The 21,944-nt window shown below is 48.8% G+C and overlaps 1 protein-coding gene across 4 annotated transcripts in view; it reads right to left on the bottom strand.

Moving 5' to 3' along the window:
• HMGXB3 (HMG-box containing 3) overlaps nucleotides 1–21,944 on the bottom strand; it is a 526,740-nt gene that overhangs the window by 216,808 nt on the left and 287,988 nt on the right. The window lies entirely within an intron of this gene.

Below are 21,944 nucleotides of genomic sequence, written 5' to 3'. Positions count from 1 at the left end.
TAAAAATAATTCAGTGCACCGCAGGCTTTTCACATCATGAGGCACGCACTGTATTAAAGCACATAAAAATATTTCCAAAAATGAGGAATAAGGACACAGTTTACTCTAATTCTGAACCAAATCCAGATAAATGGGCTTTTCAAACAGCTATCAAATATGAATTTTTCCGCTGAGGACACGCAATTCTGAATTCATCTTTTAATTTTGAAATGTGTTTTGTATACACTGGCAATTTCCAAATTCTGGCTGCATGAAACCTGTAAATTTGTGTTTTTTGCCTATCAAACACATTGAACAAGTTACACTCCTTCTGGTGGGTTGTGGACTATGTAAGAAAATAAGTTACTTACCTATAACTGCAGTTACCCAGTATTGGTATCTTTCATAGATTCACATGCTTGAATAATTCCCCATCAAAGTGGGAGTCCCGTGGTACCATAATAAAGCAGAATGTATCACTATCATAATGGCAATGAAAAAGTCAATTTAATAGCCCATGTCATTTTTTGATAAAAGGACCACACTTGAACTATAACCAATCTTGAGACAGCACCCTTTGGAAAACTCCCAACAGAGACGGAGTCCCTCAGAAGTTCAAGCACAAGTAGGAATAAATAATCCTGAGCTATAAGGGGAGCCACTTAGGGGAGTAGGTTTGGTCGTCGGATGTGTAAGATTGGAGCCATCTGTGAGGTCCAGGATGGGACTACATTCTCCTTTTTATTTTATTTTTTAAAAGCAGGAGTAGAAACCCCCAGCTCTATGGGAATTCTATTTTTTTTTTACTGTTCCTTGTCAAGAATGATGTGGAAATCTTTTTCCAATAATTGAAGACAAGCGGGCGACTCCCCAGAGTGGATTGGTCTTTGGTGAAAACCCAGGACATGAAATAGTTGACCAATGTTACAACCATCTGACTGAAGTTATTTTTCCCCAATGGGGAAGGCAGTTGGAAATGTTCGCAGCCACGGGATGAGTAGGGATTGGAGGCAGGCATCTGTAACGACCGGATTTTTGGACCAAGTTATCAGCTTACCAATTAGAGCACACCCAGCCGCCACGTACCACCACCCTTCCCAGGCCCTATAGGACATATCACACAAAACACCTACCTGAGAATGGGGAGATGACTATCTACAAGGTTATATAGTCAAAGATACTACTAATATCTAGGGATTTCCACATCACATCCTATGATAAATCACGTTTATAGTCTTACGACTGTCACGTTTATAGTCTTACGACTGTCACGTTTATAGTCTTACGACTTCTCTCACATTTATAGTCTTACGACTGTCACGTTTATAGTCTTACGACTTAAAACAAATCACTATTGGTGATCTCATTAACGCCAATCACTATTGACGATCTCACTAACACCAATCACTATTGGTGATCTCATTAACGCCAATCACTATTGACTATCTCACTAACACCAATCACTATTGGTGATCTCATTAACGCCAATCACTATTGGCGATCTTTTTGCTCTTCCTATATTATACACTGGAGTGGAAACCCAATCACACCACACAGAAATGATGCCTGCACACACTTTGAAGCTATTCCCTAATATGATCAATACTCTCCCCTGTCATCAGTTGTCTTCCCAGAGGGGAATTAGGCGTCCCTCTGTACATCAACACCTGGCTAGAAAGAAAGGTTAACCCTATCACAGAAACAACATCCAAATGTATTCATTCAACACCTCTTTATTACCAAACAGGGGAAAAGAATATGGTTAAACGTTTCTAAACCCAATGATAGCCAAATTACTCCCATCTGCAAATATATCCAATCATGAGTCATGCACCCTTCTATCATCAGTTACCTGTAAGAAGGGAATCGCCCATCCTTCTATACGTCAGCACCTGGCTAAAAAGACACTGGGACTCCTCGTAGAAACAACATACACATGGAACTAATGCACACTGGGGTCTCTTTATTACACAATGATAGAATGACAAGAAGGAATCTTTATTACTAGAATAGCAATCACCAACACATGCACACATATGAGGAGCTGAAAGAAAAGCGATTAATTATGGCATACAAATGGATAGCTGAAAGAAAAGTGATTAATTATGAACAGGTATAATTAGAACATTCTCAGAACACCTCACCCTATTAAGAAGGAGTCCAACTCTCTGTTCCTCTTTGGTTGAATCAGGACTCTCTGTCATCACCAAACCACCATCACCAACGGGCTAACTTCTGATGTTCCTCATGGCCTCTGCACTCCACTGGCTCCAACTGCTCCAAAAACCAACTCCAGATGTAACTCAAATAACAACCAACAGTTCCAGCTCTTCCATCTGACTTCCAACTGACCTGGACTGCACTGGACTCCAACCGTTCCAAAAACCATCTGACCACTCTGCTCCACTGCTCTTTGATAATATAGAAGGCTCTCTCCTCATGGAAATTTCCAGCCATCAGCCCGCCTCCCAGCAGATTCCTGAACCAAGCTCCATACTGCCTACGCACCCCCAGTGGCCAGCTGGTGTTGCGTCTAGAACACAGAAAATAAGTACATTCCTCCGATAAGAGCCGGTTCCTTCCAGCTTGCAAAGAGCGAACAACAAGTTATAACTAAAACACCCCCCTGACCTACAAGCGCCTCAGAGAGTCAGGGCAAAAACAAAATGGAGTCTCTCTTGTATAGGCCTCTAGGCCTGAAAAGAGACATAGAACCATGTTAAAGCCAATAGGCAAACCTTGCAAATAGGTAAAATAAAGTCAGAATTGAAGGACCAATCATCATATACTGAGATGGCGGTGGAAAATGGTCACCACCAGTCCAAATGGTACAAATTATCCTGTCACTACAGCATCATCTGACTGGGCTCACTATTTGAGAACTGCCTCTTGACCCTTTTGGGGAGGACACTCTTAAAATTATGCAGCCACATGCGTTTGAGAATATTGTAGTCACTAATAAATGGGCCTGTCTTGCAATTGCAAGGGTAGGAAATGTGGAGATTGCAGATACTCTCCCCAAATGAATATGCTACTTACCAGTATGCATCTGTTCTTGGCATGTAGGGCTGCTAACATTCATATCTTATGCATAGATCGCCGCCTAGTGTTGGGTCCGGATGATTGCAAATTGTTGTCCTGGAAGAGTCTTCGAAGTATCACGAGATAGGTGGCTCCTCCCCTGGACTACAGTGCGCATGGGCATCGACTCCATCCCCAGATTGTTTTTAGCCATTGTGGTAGAGATGGAGTGAAATAGTGTAAAGGATGTCCATGCTAATGATGAATGCAAGAGAGTATCTGCAGCCGCTACGGGCACCGGGGAGGAGGGCGGGCGATATGAATGTTAGCAGCCCTACATGCCAAGAACAGATGCATACTGGTAAGTAGCATATTCAGTTCGAGGCATGTGGGCTGCTAAATTCATATCTTATGCATAGAATACACAGCAGTCCCTCCATTAAGGGCGGTTGCCCGTGCCAGCTGCAGAAGCTTGAAAAAGTGTCTTGAGAACAACCTGTCCTACAGCTGCTTGCTGTTTGGAATGCACATCTACACAGTAATGTTTGGTAAATGTGTGTGGTGTAGACCATGTGGCTGCTCTACAAATGTCTTCCAAGGGAATGTTCCCCAGGAAAGCCATGGAGGCCCCCAATTTGCGTGTGGAGTGCGCCTTTGGGGGTATTGTTAAAGTACGTTTAGCCTTTTGATAACAGATTTGAATGCACTTAACAATCCATCTGGCTATTCCTGCTTTGGAAATGGGGTTGCCTTTGTGCTGTGCTGAGAAGGCAACAAAAAGTTGTTGTGTCTTTCTAAAGTGTTGTGTTCTGTCAATGTAGTACATTAACGCCCTCCTAACGTCTAATGTATGAAGCATTCTTTCTGCTACTGTTTGTGGGTTTTGGAAGAATGCAGGCAGGTCAATAGTTTGGTTGATATGAAACTGTGACACCACCTTAGGAAGGAATTTTGGGTTAGTGCGGAGCACTACCCTGTTGGAATGTATTTGGATGAATGGCTCTTGGATTGTGAGCGCCTGCAGCTCACTAACACGTCTGAGCGATGTGATAGCAATGAGAAAAGCCACTTTCCATGTTAGAAACTGAATTTCGCAGGAGTGCAGTGGCTCAAAAGGTGGGCCCATCAGCCTAGTGAGGACCACATTGAGGTTCCACACTGGAGCTGGTGGTGTTCTTGGAGGAATGACTCGCTTCAGTCCCTCTAGGAAGGCTTTAATGGCAGGCACCCTGAAAACAGAGAGGTGTTGCCTATTCTGGAGATAAGCCGCTATGGCGGATAAATGTATCCGAATGGAAGCGTACGCTAGATTGCATTTGTAAAGATGTAACAAATAGCAGATGATGTTAGGAATGGATGCATCTAGCGGGTTGATATTGTTGTCTGTACAGTAAATGACAAACCGCTTCCATTTTGCTGCATAGCAAGCTCTGGTCGTGGGCTTCCTTGCCTCCCGGATGATGTCCATGCATTCTGGAGGCAGGTTGAGGTAGCCGAATTCTAAGACTTCAGGAGCCAGATCGCCAGATTGAGCTGTTGCGGATCTGGATGCTGAATGTCGCCATGGTTCTGCGTCAAGAGCCTGGATGTGAGATGCAGCCTTTGATGCGGTACCACGGAAAGTTCTAGAAACGTGGTGTACCATGGTTGGCGTGCCCATGTTGGAGCAACCAGGATGAGAGTCATCGAGTGTTGCTTTAGCTTTCTTGCCACCAGCGGAATGGGAGGCGCTGGGGGAAAAGCGTACGCAAATTTGCCTGACCAGTTCATCCATATCGCATTCCCTTGCGATTCCGGGTGAGGGAACCTGGCGGCAAAGCTTTGGCATTTTGCGTTTTCCCTTGTGGCAAACAGGTCTATCTCTGGATGACCCCACTGCTGGAAGTACAGGTGGAGTACTGATGGATGTATCTCCCACTCGTGCATTTGATGGCTGTATCTGCTGAGCAGATCCGCCATCTGATTGTCCTTGCCTGGGAGGTGTTCCGCCATGAGAAAAATGTTCCTCTGAATGGCCCACTTCCACATGCTCTGAGCCAGATGAGACAGCTGTGGTGAGTGAGTACCTCCCTGCTTTTGGATGTAGTACATGGCTGTCATGTTTTCCGTCCGGATCAACACGACTTTGTTGCACAAATGTACTGTGAAGGACTTTATCGCCATGAAGATTGCCATCAATTCCAGGTAGTTGATGTGCAACTTCTGCTGCTGGGTGGACCACAGTCCCTGCACAGTGTAGTGGAGCACATGAGCTCCCCACCCTTGGAGAGATGCGTCCGTTGTTAGGATTATCTGTGGCACTGGCTCTTGGAACGGTCGTCCCTTGCAAAGGTTGTGTGGATTCCACCAATGCAGAGAGTTGTATGCCCGACCGGTCACTAACACTAGGTCTGTCAGTTGTCCCCGAGCCTGTGTCCACTGATTTGCCAAGCATTCTTGGAGCGGACGCATGTGCAACCTCGCGTGCGGGATTATGAAGATGCAGGAGGCCATCATGCCTATCAACTGCATGAACACTCTCGCTGGCAGGGAGTGTTGCGGTCTGAACTTTTGGATCAGCGACTGAATGCTGTTGATTCTGACTGGGTTTGGCTGAGCCATAGCAGTCAGGGTGTTTATTGTTGCGCCCAGATACTGCCGCACATGGTGTGGTTGAAGGTGCGACTTTGGGTAGTTGAGCGAGAACCCCAGACTGTGAAGGAGTTGAATAGTGTGGGACATGTCTGCGGCGCACTGGTGTTCCGACTTTGCTTGAACAAGCCAGTCGTCTAGGTACTGGTAGACATGTATGTTCTGTCTCCTGAGGTGCGCCGCCACTGTCGCCAGACACTTTGTAAACACTCTGGGGGCAGTAGTCACCCCGAAGGGTAGGACTTTGAACTGATAGTGCCTGTTTTGAATGGTGAACCCGAGGTATTTTCTGTGAGATGGGTGGAGTGGGATGTGGAAATAAGCATCCTTGAGGTCCAAGGTTGCTAGGAAGTCCCCTTGATTGAGCAGGGGAAGAATTTGTTGCAGTGTCAGCATGTGAAAGTGTTCTGACAGTATGTACATGTTGAGGGGGCGTAGATCCAGAATAGGTCTGAGGGATCCGTCCTTTTTTGGGATGAGGAAGTACAGGGAATAGACCCCCGTGCCTTCCTCTTCCACTGGTACGAGCTCGATTGCGCCTTTTTGCAGCATCACCAGGACTTCCTGCTGCAATAAGTGCAAGTGCTCTGCCGACATAGGACGGTGTCTTGGGGGAATGTTGGGAGGAGTGGATGTTAACTCCAAACAGTAACCGTACTGGATACGTTTTCTCACCCACCTGTCTGTGGTGATGGATGTCCAGACGGGCAGGAACTGCTGGAGTCTCCCCCCGACAGGTGTTGTATGGTCGGGGGGCAGTGACAGAGTCACTGTTTGTTGGCGGCAGAGGAACGGGAGTTGTTGTTCCCTCTGCCTCTGCCCTTGGCACTGTTACCTCTGTAACCCCCTCTACCCTGCTTGGGGTACGTGGATTGTGCACCAGCCTTTGTGAATTGTGTTTGTTGACCCAAGTGTCCTCTGGTAACACCACGTGCTCCTGAGCGACGAAAAGTGCTTCCCCTGAATTGTTGTGACTGAAGCGCCCCCATGGGCTTAGCAGTCTCGTTGTCCTTCTTAATCTTTTCAAGGGTGGTGTCTACATCTGGACCAAACAGTCTGTCAGGATTGACGGGCTGGTTGAGTATTGTAGTTTGAATGTCAGGCTTAAATCCAGATATACGAAGCCAAGCTTGTCGCCTTAACATGACGCTAGTGTTAATTCCCCTTGCCGCTGTATCTGCCACATCAAGTGCACACTTTATTGCAGCGTTTGAGATAAGCTTTCCCTCTTGTATGAGCATTTCGGCTGCTTCCTTAAACTCATCAGGTAGGTGTTGAAGGAGCTGTTCTAGGGTGTCGTAATGCGCCCTATCGTATCGTGCCAATAGTGCCTGTGTGTTTGCTATACGCCATACATTGGCAGCTTGCGCAGCCACCCTCTTGCCGGATGCCTCAAGCACTTTCGACTCCTTGTCTGGGGGAGGAGCTTCACCCGTCGTTTGGGAGTTTGCCCTCTTGCGGGCATTGGCGACCACCAACGAGTCCAGAGGCAACTGTCCTCGAATATATGCAGGATCTCCAGGTGCTGGCCTGTATTTTTTCTCGATACGTGGGTTCACCACTCATGCCCTGGTAGGTTCCTTAAAGATCTCTGGGGCATGTTTAAGGACACCTTTGAGCATAGGAAGTATTTTAACTGTTCTTTCTGAGACAGAGAAAGTGTCGAACAAAAAATCTTCCTCCACCGGGTCAGCATGCATGTCCACATCATGATTTGCTGCTGCCCGCTCTATTAAAGCATTAAATGCTGCAGAATCCTCTGTTGGAGATGTACGTGTCCCAAAACCTTGTGGATCTTGTACCACCTGATGTCCACCTTGGTCCCCAGTGTCGTCATATGAGTCCTGCTGAACATCAGGGTCATTGTCAACTGGGAAATTGTATTCGTCATCCTGTTCACCATCCTCTCTGTTAGATCCCCAACCGGCCCGAGCACTGCAGGGACGTAGCATGCACCAGTCCCCTTCTCCAGCCCACGGGACACCCACCGGAATTACACAGTGGGTACACCTATGGACCAGAAAAGAGGGTGGTTGTGTGAGGAGACACCAAGTCTACCACCCTTGTAGGCACCAGGACACTGCTCCCTCGTTCTTTACGCTTCTGCACCTGCAGCACAAGTAGAGAAAAACAACACCTTACAGATATCCTGGACACCACTAGAACCAGCCCCCAATGACCATGCCTTGTCCACCATGTAATCCTCCTCACCTGTATCTCTGGCAGGCTTGGCTTCGTAAAGATGCTGGGTATAGTACGAAGTATACGTTGTATTCCTGTCTCTGCTAGAGTGACTGTTGCAGAGGGAATGAGGGAGCGTAAGCAGTGAAACTGATGCAAAAAATAAGAAGGACGGGGAAAAAGGTCTGAGGAGGCACACAGCCAAATGCCAAAAAACCCCGTTTTGCTAAATGATAATAACGAAGGGGCAATGATCAGGGAACCCTCCGATGCGCTAACCGATCGGCGCTTAGGAAAAACGAAACCGCCGCGGAGTGACCCAAAACGTCACTTCCGCAAACAACAAGGTGGATAGCACTGTGTTCGGGGCGCGTTTACACTAGCGTAGAAACGCTGGGCTGTAGCGTACTACAAACTAACACGCTGGAGTGTCCGGGAGCCCCCGGTTCACTCTAGACCAGCAATAAAATAAAAACCCCCAGTGACAAAAAGGAAATGAGAGGAAAAAGGAAGGGAATACCGGGATACCGCTAATTACCTAAAAAGGAAAGGAAAGACGGGGAAGGAACAAGAACAATGCCCAAAAGAAGCACTAACCCTCCTCACGAGCCCGTGAGAGGGTAAGGCCAGCAACAAGGGAAAAGACCACAGGGAAAAACTCAGCTCTGCAGCCTCCAGCAACCAACAACCAGGAAGGGAATCCAAACACTGGCAATATCGAGCAACGAGCTAAAGGTAGGACTAGCTATTTATCTACCTATCCCTGGTCATGTGATGGTAAGGCATGGTCACTGAGATAGGACTAGCTCGATTCCTAACAGTACCCCCCCCCGACAATCCTCCCCACCGGTCTAGGCTTAGAGGGGTGCGATCTATGGAAAGCCCGAACCAACCGCGGGGCGTGCACCCCCCCAGCAGGCTCCCAGGATCTGTCGTCCTTCGTGTACCCCTTCCAGTCCACCAAATAATATAGACGCCCCCTGACTCGCTTCGAATCAAGGATAGCCTGGACCTCATATTCCTCCTGTCCATCAATCAGGACCGCAGGAGGAGGTGGCAATACCTGGTCAGTTGGCACGTAGGGTTTGAGCAGTGAAGTATGGAAAACAGGATGCACACTATACTCCTGTGGCAATTTAAGCTTCATTGCCACTGGATTGATAACCTGAAGGATAGGATATGGACCCACGAACCTGGGCTGCAGTTTACGTGGTCCCTGTAATCTCAGGTTGCGTGTAGACAGCCACACAAGATCCCCAATTTCGTAGGCAGGAGCAGGGACGCGGTGTTTATCCGCTTGTGCCTTCATAGCCTCCTTTGCCTCCAGAAGACTATTTCTAGCCAAAGTCCAGACTTCCCCCAAATGGCTACATATACTGTCAATGGCTGGCACGCGACCCGTGGGTTGTATCGCCATCGCCCTTGGATGGTACCCCAAGGAACAGAAAAAAGGGGACATGCCCAAGGCGGAGTGCACGCTATTATTGTAGGCAAACTCCGCGATGGGCAGGGCAGTGACCCAATCGCATGACAAGGATGCTATCAGACACCGTAGGTATTGCTCCATCGTCTGATTAGTGCGCTCCGTCTGACCGTCAGACTGGGGGTGGTAAGAAGAAGAGAGACAGATCTTGGTTTTGAGCACCTGACATAACTCAGTCCAGAAGTGTGAAATGAACTGGGCCCCTCTATCGGATATAATCACCTCCGGTAACCCATGCAAACGCACGATCGAAGACATGAACACCACTGCCATCTCCTTTGCGGTAGGAATCTTGGGAAACGGGATAAAGTGGGCCATCTTGGTAAATAAGTCTACCACCACCAATACTGTAGTAAGACCTGTGACAGTAGGTAGATCGGTTACAAAATCCATGCTCAAAGAATGCCATGGACCAGGTGGAACTGCCAAAGGCTGTAACAGTCCCGAGGGTTTACAATGCGAGGGCTTGCTTGTTACACATACTGGACATGCACTTACGTAACCCTGAACATCTCTTGACATGGACTCCCACCAAAACCACCTCATGCACAGGTCCTTAGTCTTTCGTATACCCGGGTGGGCTGCCAAGGTGGAGGAATGACACCACTCTAACACCTCATCCCTCAGCGCAGGGGGAATAAACAACTTGCCCTCCTTATACAACAGATCGTCCTTTATCTCAATTTGTGGCAGGGATAACCAAGGGGCCAGATCCAAGTGACTTAACCGATCCTTCACTAGAGCAGGAAAGTCGTCCAGTGTCAATGCCCCTATGATTCTCTCCGGATCTATCATGGTCCTACTTGCACCCAAGGAACCTTCGTCCTTCATGTCCACATGTATTCTAGAGAGCGCATCAGATTTCACTTGTTGGGCTGCAGGTCGATATGTAATAACGAAATCGAATTCATTAAAAAACAAAACCCATCTCATTTGACGCGGTGTTAATGCCCTCGCAGAACGAAAGAACTCTAAATTCTTATGATCAGTGTAAATGGTGATTACGTGACGAGCACCCCATAAATAATGGCGCCATTCCTCAAACGCTAGTTTGACCGCCAGCAGTTCTCTCTCTGCCACCGTATAATTGCGTTCCGCTGGCAATAGAGTTTTGGAAAAGAACGCAACCGGATGCATATGGCCAGTGGCTTCGTCTCTCTGCGACAAAACACCCCCTACCGCGCACAAGGACGCATCTGTTTCAACAAAATACGGCAGGGCAGGATCAGGGTGCACCAATACAGGGGCAGACACAAACTGTTCCAGCAACACCCGAAAAGCCTCTTGAGTTTCACCAGTCCAAATAAAAGGGACACCCTTTCTCAAGAGGCGAGTCAGTGGGGCCACTATCTCGGAGAAATGGAGGATAAACCGCCGATAAAAGTTAGCGAATCCTAGGAGCATCTGTATTTGTTTCACATTCGTCGGCACTGGCCAGGACACTATAGCCTGAATCTTTTTAGGATCCATACGAATGCCTGACGCAGAAATGACAAATCCCAAAAACTCCACTTCAGAAGCCCCAAACTGACATTTCTCTAGCTTGGCGTACAAATGGTGTTCCTGTAATGTCCGTAACACCTGCCTCACATGCTCTGTATGATCAAGACCGTTTTCCGAATAAATGAGAATGTCATCCAAATACACTATAACGGTTTGATCCAAGTATTTACCGAGTACTTCATTTATGAAAAACTGAAACGCCGCGGGCGCGTTACACAGACCAAACGGCATTACAGTGTATTCGAACAATCCATACTTCGTCTTAAAAGCCGTCTTCCACTCATCCCCTGGCCGGACTCTAATAAGATGGTATGCGCCCCGCAAGTCCAGTTTGGTGAATACTGTAGCCTTGCGGAGTTGGTCCAGCAACACGGAGATGAGAGGAAGAGGGTAACGGTTCTTAACCGTGGCGGAATTCAAGGTGCGGTAGTCCACACACGCCCTCAAGGACCCCTCTTTCTTCGGTATAAAAAAGATAGCCGATGACACGGGCGAAGAGGAAGGGCGTATGTACCCCAATGCCAACATCTCATCTATATAGGTCTTCAGATGAGCCTCTTCGGGTTCAGACAATGCGTAAACCCGACTACATGGCAACGAGGCACCTGGTATGAGGTCGATCTTACAGTCATATGACCTGTGGGGAGGGAGGCCTTGGGCACGCTCTTTGTCAAACACCTCCTCATAGGCCGCATACTGTGGAGGAATACTACACGTCTCGGTAGCAGCACAGGACAAAGGATTAATCTGCTCCGCCGCCACCACATAACAGTTCTTTAAGCAGTGTACCGAGTCTAGGGTGACCAATCTTTGTACCCAATCAATCCTGGGGTTGTGCGTTTGTAACCACGGGACCCCCAGAACCAAGCCAAACGAGGGGGCATCTATCAAATCGAAAACCACGGATTCCACATGCCCATTGTCACACACTAAACCCAAGGGCTCGGTCTGTCTAGTGATACTCCCCGATGTCAACTCAGTTCCATCAATGGCCCTCACTGGTTCCGGTTGTTCTTTTAGCCGACAAGGAACCATCAACTTATCCGCCATCGATATATCCATGAAATTCCCGGTGGCCCCGGAATCAAGTAACACAGACACCGGGATACGGCTCTGCGCAGATACCAATAGCTGAGCGTTAATCACAAAATGCCTAGGGGCCTGATCAATCGCCCCCACCACTTCGTATTGCATTGTCTTGTCCCTCTCCAATATCCGTTCTTTTTGTATGCATGCCACCTTTTTCCCAAACCCTGCTCCTGAAGGCTTCACGGGACAATCACGTGCAAAATGCCCCCCTTGTCCACAATACAAGCACAAATTTTTCTCTCTCCTTCTCTTCTTCTCCTCAGATGTCAAAGGACCTCGTACTCCCCCTATCTCCATAGGCTCGGGTGTGGCCTTGCTCTCACCTCCCGCCTTTACCTCTGGTTTCACATAACCACCTCTGGAGTACTGAAATCGGCTACGTTCACCTCGCCGTTCTGTCACCCTATGGTTAAGTTTCACCACCAAGTCTATGAATGCCGCACAGTCTTCTGGAGGATCCACCACTTGAGACACTATGTCCTTCAATTCTTCATTTAGCCCTTGATAGAAAAGGGACGTCCTCTTTTCAGACGGCCAATGCGTCTCAGAGACCAAGCGATTGAAGTTGGCTATATAAGACAACAAATCCTGCCTGCCCTGCCGCAATTTCAACAGTTCGGCGTCACTGGCCTGCATGAACGCATGTTTGGCAAATAGACTATGCATTAACTCTTTAAACGCCTGGTAGTTGTACAACACCCGGTCGTTATTTTCTACCAACGGAATTGCCCATTGGGCCGCGTTACCAGCCAGGTATGACAATATGAAAGCAGTCTTGGCGGAGTCGTCAGGAAAGGCGTTAGTTCTGCACATAAAGTGCAGTTGACACTGGTTCATGAAAGTGCCATATTTGTCACTGTCTCCTGTGAATCTCTCAGGGGGGGCCAAGGGCACTGCCACAGGAGTAGAGACTGTTACCGCTATTGGTGAACCGCCGCTAGCAGTACTAGATCCCGCTCCTCCAGTATACTGGAAGGTAGCTGGCTGAATCACTGGAGTAGCGCCCCTTTGCTGTAACTGTTCTCGGGCTCTTACTGCTACTAACTCCTGCTTCAGCCCTACATTCTCCTGCTGCAACTCTTGCACCTGTGCTTGCAGGGTATGGACGGCCCCCATAATATCCTGCATTGAAGGGCCACCTCCCAGCGGATTCCCATCCTCATCCATGCCAGTCCGGGCAGTGCTATATTAACGTGGGCTCGATATTCTGTTAGATCCCCAACCGGCCCGAGCACTGCAGGGACGTAGCATGCACCAGTCCCCTTCTCCAGCCCACGGGACACCCACCGGAATTACACAGTGGGTACACCTATGGACCAGAAAAGAGGGTGGTTGTGTGAGGAGACACCAAGTCTACCACCCTTGTAGGCACCAGGACACTGCTCCCTCGTTCTTTACGCTTCTGCACCTGCAGCACAAGTAGAGAAAAACAACACCTTACAGATATCCTGGACACCACTAGAACCAGCCCCCAATGACCATGCCTTGTCCACCATGTAATCCTCCTCACCTGTATCTCTGGCAGGCTTGGCTTCGTAAAGATGCTGGGTATAGTACGAAGTATACGTTGTATTCCTGTCTCTGCTAGAGTGACTGTTGCAGAGGGAATGAGGGAGCGTAAGCAGTGAAACTGATGCAAAAAATAAGAAGGACGGGGAAAAAGGTCTGAGGAGGCACACAGCCAAATGCCAAAAAACCCCGTTTTTCTAAATGATAATAACGAAGGGGCAATGATCAGGGAACCCTCCGATGCGCTAACCGATCGGCGCTTAGGAAAAACGAAACCGCCGCGGAGTGACCCAAAACGTCACTTCCGCAAACAACAAGGTGGATAGCACTGTGTTCGGGGCGCGTTTACACTAGCGTAGAAACGCTGGGCTGTAGCGTACTACAAACTAACACGCTGGAGTGTCCGGGAGCCCCCGGTTCACTCTAGACCAGCAATAAAATAAAAACCCCCAGTGACAAAAAGGAAATGAGAGGAAAAAGGAAGGGAATACCGGGATACCGCTAATTACCTAAAAAGGAAAGGAAAGACGGGGAAGGAACAAGAACAATGCCCAAAAGAAGCACTAACCCTCCTCACGAGCCCGTGAGAGGGTAAGGCCAGCAACAAGGGAAAAGACCACAGGGAAAAACTCAGCTCTGCAGCCTCCAGCAACCAACAACCAGGAAGGGAATCCAAACACTGGCAATATCGAGCAACGAGCTAAAGGTAGGACTAGCTATTTATCTACCTATCCCTGGTCATGTGATGGTAAGGCATGGTCACTGAGATAGGACTAGCTCGATTCCTAACACTCTCCTCCTGATTGGTTGGGTGAAGGAGATGGACTTCTTCTTGGTGGTGGCAGAATAGGTTCAACAAGGGCAGGAATGTCCTGTGCCGGCCTCTTCTTCTTTAGTGGAATAACATAGGATTCCAGTGGTTGGGAAGTTATTTTCCTCTTGTAGAGGGTCAATTTCCCTGTTTGGGCATTGATGTAATGCTCAGATTGTTCTTCTGAGGCTTGATGTTGATCCGAGCGTCCCTTTTGCGTCGAAGGATCCGACGTGTTAGCGATTTTTGGCACCGATCTCGGTGCAAATGCTTTCGGTGCCACCCTAGGTGGCAGAGTGTAGAGAAGCTTGGTTGAGGTCTTTGGAGGCGAAGCCGTTGACGACAAAGTCTTCTCCCGAATACGTTTGAGGGAGTCGGTCACCTGCTTTGTGAAGGAGGCAGAGGGTTTGGTAACCGACGGCCGATGTTCGGTGGCGTCGGAGTCCCTCGGTGTGGACGAGATTTGCGTCGACGAATCTTCGGCTGCAACGTGGCGCGGCTCCGTTGGAGGCTTTGGCGCCGACGCCGGTGCTGCCGTAGTGCCTGTGGCCTTCGGGACGTGGCTTTTAGTCAACTTTGATTCGACTGCGCGTTTACTTGATGGCGCCGTAGGAGCGTGTGAAATTTTAGTTCGTGTATTGAACATCATCTACGCCATCTTGCAGACCCACGTACGAGCATACACGACAGCCATTTTAGGTACCATGGTCTCCCTGTTCACGATCGCTCATCAGCGCACTTCCCTGACCCTGCAAGCGTCCCCCATGCCCCCTGACTGCCCCCGCTCTCTCATGCACAAGTCATGAGCCCTCCCCTCCCATGATTCTGTCCCAGAGAATCGCACCCCGCGCCTGACCAACACCTCCTGTCCCTCCATGAATACCCCTCCTTTGATGACCCCTTCCTCTGAGCCTGAACGTCAGCACTGACTGCTGGTCATCCTTTAGCCCGAAGATACAGTTTATCCCATTACCGTACGCCCTCGCCTCTCCTGAAAGAGGCCACTATTGATCATGACATCCCCGCCCCCGGAGATTCGATCAGGCACACACATTCCAAAGAGATCGGCAGAACACTCAGCTGCGTGATAGCCCCTCCCAATCATATGAGGGGAAAGGGTCTCTACTGTTGTCATGTGTTGGAAGGGGTTGGAACTGGGGGGTGTCGGGGATATCGTTCTGATGTCATTCTCATGCTCTACAATGTCCCTGTTGTAATAAAGGACGTTCACATGTCTTAAACCAGTGTATAATAGACCAGGTCTCAGAGAGGTTGAGAGAGCACCTCGAGACGATACCTTGCTGTCTGATCTGATGTGTTCTGATCCGTCGGAATAAACTTGTTTCCTGTCTTCCTGTCTCCAGCGCCTGCCTCTTTACTGGATAACTTCGTATGGTATTAGAGGCATTTACGCCGGGCAAATTTTACTAAGGAAACATCTTCTGAAATAGCCTGACCATTTTAAATTGATCTTTATCAATTGGCGTCCCAAACGCGGGGCCCATCAGCGACACGTGGATCCAGTGGGAGAGGTCCCGACGACAGAGTGAACGACTGCAACGATCGGAAGAGCTCCTGTTCGATAGACCCTCGTCTGACAGCCGATCATCTGAACTTCACTGATTCCGAGCAGACCTCTCCCGAGTGATCTACGGTCCTGACTGGGAGCCACCAGGAGTGCCGCGATAGCAACAGAGAGTAGAGGACGATCGGGCGCTGGAAGCGGAAGACGAGAAACTGTCCATGCGGTCCGGGTAAGGTCGTGACACGACAAAATTGCGAAATTGATTGATTGATTGTTTGAAAATACTAGTATTACTTATTGACCGCTTCTGAGAAATTCTCTATTTGCAAACAAACACAGAATCGCCATACTCTGTTTAGTCTTTGCAGATAGTGGAGGGTAGGCAACGCAAAACTTTAACACGTCGTGCCTATTCTTTTTTTCTCCCCATTGATTGATTGATTGAATCGAGCATTGAATTGATCGAAGTTGGTTCTCTTAGGGATCTTCTCTGCCTGCAAACGGGGAAGAATAGGAATATTCTCTCTCCCTTTGCAGAGAGTGAAGGGTAGGTAACGCAAACCTTTAACACGTCGTACCTATTATGTTCCTCATTGATTGATTGTTTGACCAAACATTGACTGTTTGGAATTGGGTCTTTCGGGAGGTATTCTCTGTTTGCAAATAGTGTAGAATAGAATATTCTGTCCAGTCTTTGCAAATAGTGAAAAGATAGGTAGTGCAGGCTTTTGCCCCCCCCCATGGTAATCCGTCATGCCTATCTTCTCCCCATTGATTCATAGTTGGGTCAACCCGGACCGCTTATTAGAGATGAACCATCCAGCTCCACTGGAGGGCACCCCTAATAAGGACATGTTTACTAAGCAAGGACTAGTCGCTATAGCTTATAGTAAGTTATGGCATAAATATACAAAAAAGGATCCTGAAAACCAGTGGCCACTGATAGGTTCTTTTGATGAAAATAAAATAAAAACACTAGAAGCAGCTGTAAAAATAAATAAGGCAACGCCCACTATGCTCGATAGTATCGACATGTGGCGCAAAGAAGCAGAGCACCGCAGGAAAAGAGAGGAAGCAAAAACAGTGAAAGAATTACGGAAAGCAGCCCATCTGGCCGCAAAAGAACTAGATGAAGAAATAAGAAGAAGGGAGGAAGTTAAACAAACGCAAGAATCAGGACTGACAGGTCAATGCCCTGTCAGGACCACCCCTACGCTCTACCCGGAGGTGCCCTCTAAACAACGGGCAAATGACGAGTTACTGCTCGGTCCTCCAATGATCTACATGCCTCCTCCTTATGCTCCCTGCCAGCCTCTAGCACAACACTCACCAGTCCAGAGTACAGTCGAGGGTAACCCTAGCGCTAGTGCCCCGACTCTAACGGCCTTCGCACCAGCCACATTGGTAACAACACCAGATGAACTTGAGACTGGCAAACAGTTAACAGCTAGACCAAATAGGTTGAGCAAAGATGAGCGGGATGGAATCGACCAGATAGCAAAAACCCTGGTAGAACGGAAGGAGAGTGAAGAATATACGATGAATATGCACAACTCACATGCCGGTAGTCACAGACGGCATTTTATTTTACGGTTCAGCTACCCCACACTGAACGCATATGAGGATAGGTACCAGACTAAAGGTCCTGCTGAAATTGACGACTCTATATAGAAAGATTGATGTCGGAGATGGGGCTGAAAGCGATATGACGGACCTCTTCATGCAAACGCTTGAGGTCTTCCGCCACCTCGCGGAACAGAAACCAGAAGTCAAGCTCACAGTCCATGAGACGATTGAGCCCTCATTAGGAGCAGCCAACACTATGATGCCTATCAGAGAAGCCGCCCCCTATTGGGTTCCCCCAAGAGGTCAGGGAACAAACGATATCAACCATGCAGATGCCAAAGGGAGGGTTGTGTACAACTGGGTCTACCAACCATGGGATCGGCAAGATATTTTAACTTTTAGACAAACCCTGCCCGATTTAAGAAAAAACCCTACAGCATTCTATACCGAATTAGGCACAGCCTTGGGCTCAACCATAATGACTCTAGCGGACATGGATTTGTTTTTCGGGTTGTGTCTGCCGGCTGATGTGTGGAAGCAAATTCGGAGAGCCGACCACACAGATCTGTTCGGACACACCTGGACAAAACTCGATGAACTAGATAGGCAGCGAGAGCCCGGAAAGAAACCTGTAAAAGACATACTGGAACTCCCCGACAAAATAGTGCAGAAGCTAAAAACGTTGATCCCAGAAAAGAAGGTAGACTGGTCGATAGTCACGGCCTGCCGCCAGAAACCTCAGGAGGACGTATCAGAATACTTCTCACGATTTGAAACAGTGTTCTCCGACTACAGTGGCCAAGACATGACCACCGCAACCGGACAACACCTATTCGTGCAGAACTATGTAAAGGGGCTATCGCAAGAGGTCTCCCAAAAGTTACAGACTAGCGAAAGTAGTTGGGGAGCCTCTAAACCTGCAGCTATCCTTCAGATGGCTCAGTATTACGAACACCAAAAGAATGAGAACGAAAGGGCAACTGAGAAAAAGAAAAAGGACCTAAAGGAACGAGTAATGATTGCACAACTACAGGGAGTGACCACAGGGAGGGAACGGTATAGGGGGAACTACCAGTCAAATGCCCCTAGGAGTTCGACCCCTAGAGACCGCAACCCCGCCCCTGGCGCTTCCACGAACCGACCTTGATGAGAACCAATGTGCATTTTGTAAAGAATTTGGACATTGGAAGTCTCAATGCCCAGCCCTTCGGGAACTGATTAAGAATAAAGAGACAAGGGACATGGCAAATGGCCCCAAAACTGGAGGGCAGGGACGAGGACAGACCCACGACACCACCAATGACCGATCTGGTAGACCAAACACATTTGACCGCCCCCGACAGAATCAGTACCAACAGTCCGATGGCTACAATGATCACGACTCTGCATAGGACTGCCAGGGGCAAGGGAGGGATCCAGTCGAGCTCTGTGTAGACCAGCAAGGTCCTTATGTCACTGCTAAGGTCCTGGGTACAAAATCTCCATTTTTGGTAGACACCGGAGCGACACGTAGTGTATTATCAAAACGACTGATTCCAAGGGCACCCTTGTCTGGCTCACACATTACCTCGATAGGTTTCGATGGGACGCCCTCCACTAACCCCCTGTCTGTACCTATCTCCTTTGACCTAGGAAACAATCCCACTGACACGACGTTTCTGCTCTCCTCCAACTCCCCTGACGCCATTATGGGTATTGACTTACTGAAACATTTCCGAGCTACTATTAGGTGTTCCCCAGATGGAGTCCGAGTCATTCTGTACGATAACCCAAGCATGTCCAGACCCTACCCCGCACGGCATGTGTGCTCCGTAACAGATGCTGAGATATCCTTGCTCGATACCCTACCCCCGTACCTATGGGCCAGAAACGACTCGGATGTAGGACGAATGATGATCGATCCTGTACACATAACTGTTCGACCAGATGCGATACTCCCGAAACTCCCACAGTACCGAATATCGCCCGAAGGCGAGAAGGCATTGGTAGCGATTATTCAGTCCTTGGTAGATGCAGGAGTGGTAGAGGACGTGGTTAGTAATGTCTGCAATAGTCCAATCCTACCCATTGTTAAGAAGCAAGGTGAGGGGGATGAGAAAGCGTACCGCTTCATCATCGACCTGCGAGAAGTCAACAAAGTGGTGGTGCCACAGTACCCCGTAGTCTCAGACATCGCCACCATCCTGACTCTCATCCCGTCCACTGCCACCACCTTCACCGTTATTGATCTCAAGAATGCATTTTTCTCTATCCCCATCCATCCAGACAGCCGTTATCTCTTCAGCTTCACTTTAAAAAACCGTTCATACCGATTTTGTAGAGCTCCCCAGGGCTACACTGAAAGTCCCAGCATTTGCAGCCAGGCCCTAAAAAGGCAGCTGGACGCCATCCAGCTACCAGATGGAGTGGTGTTGATCCAATATGTCGATGATATCCTTTTGGCGGCCGACACCACTCCACTTGCAATCACAGCCACCATCCAACTCTTGCACTTTCTCGCGGAGAATGGCCACAAAGTCTCCAAAAAGAAACTGCAGTTCTGTCAGCCCCAAGTAACATACCTAGGTCATCTCCTGTCCAAAGAAGGGAGAAAACTTACACCCGACCGAATCCAAACCATCCTAGACACCCCTATTCCAAAAACACAGAAGCAAGTCCGTTCATTAGTAGGCCTCACTTCTTTCTGCCGACAATGGCTACCAAATTTCAGTCTCATTATAAAACCCCTACTTTCCCTGTTGGCCAAAGATGTTCCGTTTCCACTCCCGTGGACTCCCGAATGCCAAGCATCCTTTAAGGAGTTGCGAGATGCCCTTTGCTCGGCACCCGTTCTAGGAACACCAGATTACTCCAAGCCCTTCTCCCTCTACACTCACGAAAGGGAGGGATGCGCATTGTCTGTTCTAACCCAGCCCATCGGCGCCAAGCAGCGCCCTTGTGCCTACTTCTCTGCCACTCTTGATCCAGTCGCCAGAGCTCTACCAGCCTGCCTTCGAGCAGTAGCCGCTGCTGCTGTCTCTATCCGACAGAGTGAGGGAATTGTACTTTCGAACTCTCTCACAGTATTAGTACCCCATGCAGTTGACACACTTTTGAACCAGACCAAGACTCAACACCTGACTAGTGCACGACTGACAGGATACGAATTAACTTTACTTGCGCCCCACATCACCCTGAAGAGATGCACAACATTGAATCCTGCTACACTGTTACCCTTGCCCGAAAATGACCCCGATGTGCCCCCTATACACGACTGTGTGACCCTCACGGACGAGCAGACTAGGAGTAGAATTGACCTCCGAGACATTGCTTTCACAGATCCTGACGGAGAACTATGGGTAGACGGCTCTTGCATCAAACTCCCAGACGGCACCACTTCTGCTGCCTATGCGGTAACGACTGCTCGAACAATAGTTGAAACAGCTTGCATCACACAACGATCCGCACAGGCAGCAGAACTAATTGCCCTCACACGAGCATGTATCATAGCAGAAGGAACCACGGCAAACATTTACACAGACAGCCAGTACGCCTTCGGGGTAGTTCATCATTTTGGGCTCCTGTGGAGGGAAAGGGGATTCCTGACGTCCCATGGTACACCCATCCTTCACGGAGATCTAGTCTCCGCCCTGATTGAAGCAGTTCTCCTCCCCAAACGATTAGCAGTAATTAAATGCCAGGCACACAAGAAGGTGACAGATGTAGTTGGACAGGGAAACGCACTAGCCGACATCACTGCCCGAACCACAGCTGAGAATAGGGCCACGACACGCATGTATGTGACCAGGTCACAAGCAGAAAAATGGACCAACGCTAGGGAAACGATCAGGGATATCCAATCGACCAGCACATCACACGAACTGACTGAGTGGGCACGGGTGGGTCTAAGGGACGATGAAGGCTGCTGGCGGACAAAGGACACAAACAAATGGTTGCTGCCTGATGCATACTTGATCCCCATACTGACAATGGCACATTCCCCTGCACACATAGGTTCTGCCCCCATGATCGAACTCATTTCCAAAGTCTGGCATAACGGCAAGATCCCCGACTCAGCCAAACGCCTGGTCCAACAGTGCCTTATCTGCTTACAACACAACCCCGGGAAAGGAACTGTAGTACCCCGGGGAGGGTTTAGGATCCCCGACCACCCCTTTGAGGTCCTCCAGATGGATTACATCCAGCTAGAGAGGTGCCAAGGCTTGAAGTACGTATTAGTCATTGTATGTGCCTTCAGCAAATGGGTGGAAGCCTATCCGACCCGTGATAACACTGCCATGACTACTGCCAAAGTACTACTGAAAGAGTTTTTCCCTCGCTACGGCCTTTGTCGAATTTTATGGAGCGACAATGGCCCCCACTTCGTAGCTGAAGTTATCCAACTTATCCTGAAGGGGTTGGGGGTCAAACAAAGGTTCCATGCGGTCTTCCACCCCCAATCCGCTGGCCTGGTTGAACGACACAACGCTACACTGAAACTGAAACTGTCAAAAATAGTGGCCACCACAGGACTTAAGTGGCCAGATGCCCTTCCACTGGCATTGCTATCGATGCGCTCCACCCCCACTAAGCACCACTTGACCCCCTACGAAGTTGTGTTTGGACGGCCTATGAACCTCTGGACTGCCCCCAAACCAACCTCCATT

Source organism: Lissotriton helveticus, chromosome 7 (genome assembly GCF_964261635.1).
Source record: "Lissotriton helveticus chromosome 7, aLisHel1.1, whole genome shotgun sequence".
In the NCBI taxonomy this organism is placed as follows: domain Eukaryota; kingdom Metazoa; phylum Chordata; class Amphibia; order Caudata; family Salamandridae; genus Lissotriton; species Lissotriton helveticus.
This window is presented reverse-complemented; position numbering and strand designations above follow the sequence as displayed.